Consider the following 3,087-nt stretch of genomic DNA (forward strand, 5'->3'; position numbering starts at 1 on the left):
CATTTTGAGTTTATTTTTGTGAATGTTGTGAGAAAGTGGTCTAGTTTCAACCTTCTGCATGTTGCTGTCCAGTTCTCCCAGCACCATTTGTTAAAGAGACTGTCTTTTTTCCATTGGATGTTCTTTCCTGCTTTGTCAAAGATGAGTTGGCCATACGTTTGTGGGTCTAGTTCTGGGGTTTCTATTCTATTCCATTGGTCTATGTGTCTGTTTTTATGCCAATACCATGCTGTCTTGATGATGACAGCTTTGTAGTAGAGGCTAAAGTCTGGGATTGTGATGCCTCCTGCTTTGGTCTTCTTCTTCAAAATTACTTTGGCTATTCGGGGCCTTTTGTGGTTCCATATGAATTTTAGGATTGCTTGTTCTAGTTTCGAGAAGAATGCTGGTGCAATTTTGATTGGGATTGCATTGAATGTGTAGATAGCTTTGGGTAGTATTGACATTTTGACAATATTTATTCTTCCAATCCATGAGCAGGGAATGTCTTTCCATTTCTTTATATCTTCTTCAATTACCTGCATAAGCTTTCTATAGTTTTCAGCATACAGATCTTTTACATCTTTGGTTAGATTTATTCCTAGGTATTTTATGCTTCTTGGTGCAATTGTGAATGGGATCAGTTTCTTCATTTGTCTTTCTGTTGCTTCATTGTTAGTGTATAAGAATGCAACTGATTTCTGCACATTGATTTTGTATCCTGCAACTTTGCTGAATTCATGTATCAGTTCTAGCAGACTTTTGGTGGAGTCTATCGGATTTTCCATGTATAATATCATGTCATCTGCAAAAAGCGAAAGCTTGACTTCATCTTTGCCAATTTTGATGCCTTTGATTTCCTTTTGTTGTCTGATTGCTGATGCTAGAACTTCCAGCACTATGTTAAACAACAGCGGTGACAGTGGGCATCCCTGTCGTGTTCCTGATCTCAGGGAAAAAGCTCTCAGTTTTTCCCCGTTGAGGATGATGTTAGCTGTGGGCTTTTCATAAATGGCCTTTATGATCTTTAAGTATGTTCCTTCTATCCCGACTTTCTCAAGGGTTTTTATTAAGAAAGGGTGCTGGATTTTGTCAAAGGCCTTTTCTGTATCGATTGACAGGATCATATGGTTCTTCTCTTTTTTTTTGTTAATGTGATGTATCACGTTGATCGATTTGCGAATGTTGAACCAGCCCTGCATCCCAGGAATGAATCCCACTTGATCATGGTGAATAATTCTTTTTATATGCTGTTGAATTCGATTTGCTAGTATCTTATTAAGAATTTTTGCATCCATATTCATCAGGGATATTGGCCTGTAGTTCTCTTTTTTTACTGGGTCTCTGTCTGGTTTAGGAATCAAAGTAATACTGGCTTCATAGAATGAGTCTGGAAGTTTTCCTTCCCTTTCTATTTCTTGGAATAGCTTGAGAAGGATCGGTATTATCTCTGCTTTAAATGTCTGGTAGAACTCCCCTGGGAAGCTATCTGGTCATGGACTCTTCTTTGTTGGGAGATTTTTGATAACCGATTCAATTTCTTCGCTGGTTATGGGTCTGTTCAAGCTTTCTATTTCCTCCTGATTGAGTTTTGGAAGAGTGTGGGTGTTTAGAAATTTGTCCATTTCTTCCAGGTTGTCCAATTTGCTGGCATATAATTTTTCATAGTATTCCCTGATAATTGTTTGTATCTCTGAGGGATTGGTTGTAATCATTCCATTTTCATTCATGATTTTATCTATTTGGGTCATCTCCCTTTTCTTTTTGAGAAGCCTGGCTAGAGGTTTGTCAATTTTGTTTATTTTTTCAAAAAACCAACTCTTGGTTTCGTTGATCTGCTCTACAGTTTTTTTAGATTCTATATTGTTTATTTCTGCTCTGATCTTTATGATTTCTCTTCTTCTGCTGGGTTTAGGCTGCCTTTGCTGTTCTGCTTCTATTTCCTTTAGGTGTGCTGTTAGATTTTGTATTTGGGATTTTTCTTGTTTCTTGAGATAGGCCTGGATTGCAATGTATTTTCCTCTCAGGACTGCCTTCGCTGCATCCCAAAGCGTTTGGATTGTTGTATTTTCATTTTCGTTTGTTTCCATATATGTTTTAGTTTCTTCTCTAATTGCCTGGTTGACCCACTCATTCGTTAGTAGGGTGTTCTTTAACCCCCATGCTTTTGGAGGTTTTCCAGACTTTTTCCTGTGGTTGATTTCAAGCTTCATAGCATTGTGGTCTGAAAGTATGCATGGTATAATTTCAATTCTTGTAAACTTATGAAGGGCTGTTTTGTGACCCAGTATATGATCTATCTTGGAGAATGTTCCATGTGCACTCGAGAAGAAAGTATATTGTGTTGCTTTGGGATGCAGAGTTCTAAATATATCTGTCAAGTCCATCTGATCCAGTGTATCATTCAGGGCCCTTGTTTCTTTATTGACTGTGTGTCTAGATGATCTATCCATTTCTGTAAGTGGGGTGTTAAAGTCCCCTGCAATGACCACATTCTTATCAATAAGGTTGCTTATGTTTATGAGTAATTGTTTTATATATCTGGGGGCTCGGGTATTTGGCGCATAGACATTTATAATAGTTAGCTCTTCCTGGTGGATAGACCCTGTGATTATTATATAATGCCCTTCTTCATCTCTTGTTACAGCCTTTAATTTAAAGTCTAGTTTGTCTGATATAAGTATGGCTACTCCAGCTTTCTTTTGGCTTCCAGGAGCATGATAGGTAGTTCTCCATCCCCTCACTCTCAATCTAAAGGTGTCCTCAGATCTAAAATGAGTCTCTTGTAGACAGCAAATAGATGGGTCTTGTTTTTTTATCCATTCTGATACCCTATGTCTTTTAGTTGGCGCATTTAATCCATTTACATTCAGTGTTATTATAGAAAGATATGGGTTTAGAGTCATTGTGATGTCTGTATGTTTTATGCTTGTAGTGATGTCTCTGGTACTTTGTCTCACAGGATCCCCCTTAGGATCTCTTGTAGGGCTGGTTTCGTGGTGACAAATTCCTTCAGTTTTTGTTTGTTTGGGAAGACCTTTATCTCTCCTTCTATTCTAAATGACAGACTTGCTGGATAAAGGATTCTCGGCTGCATATTTTTTCTGT

This window comes from Panthera pardus, unplaced genomic scaffold, assembly GCF_024362965.1.
Source record: "Panthera pardus isolate Hobbes unplaced genomic scaffold, ASM2436296v1 HiC_scaffold_24, whole genome shotgun sequence".
Lineage (NCBI taxonomy): Eukaryota > Metazoa > Chordata > Mammalia > Carnivora > Felidae > Panthera > Panthera pardus.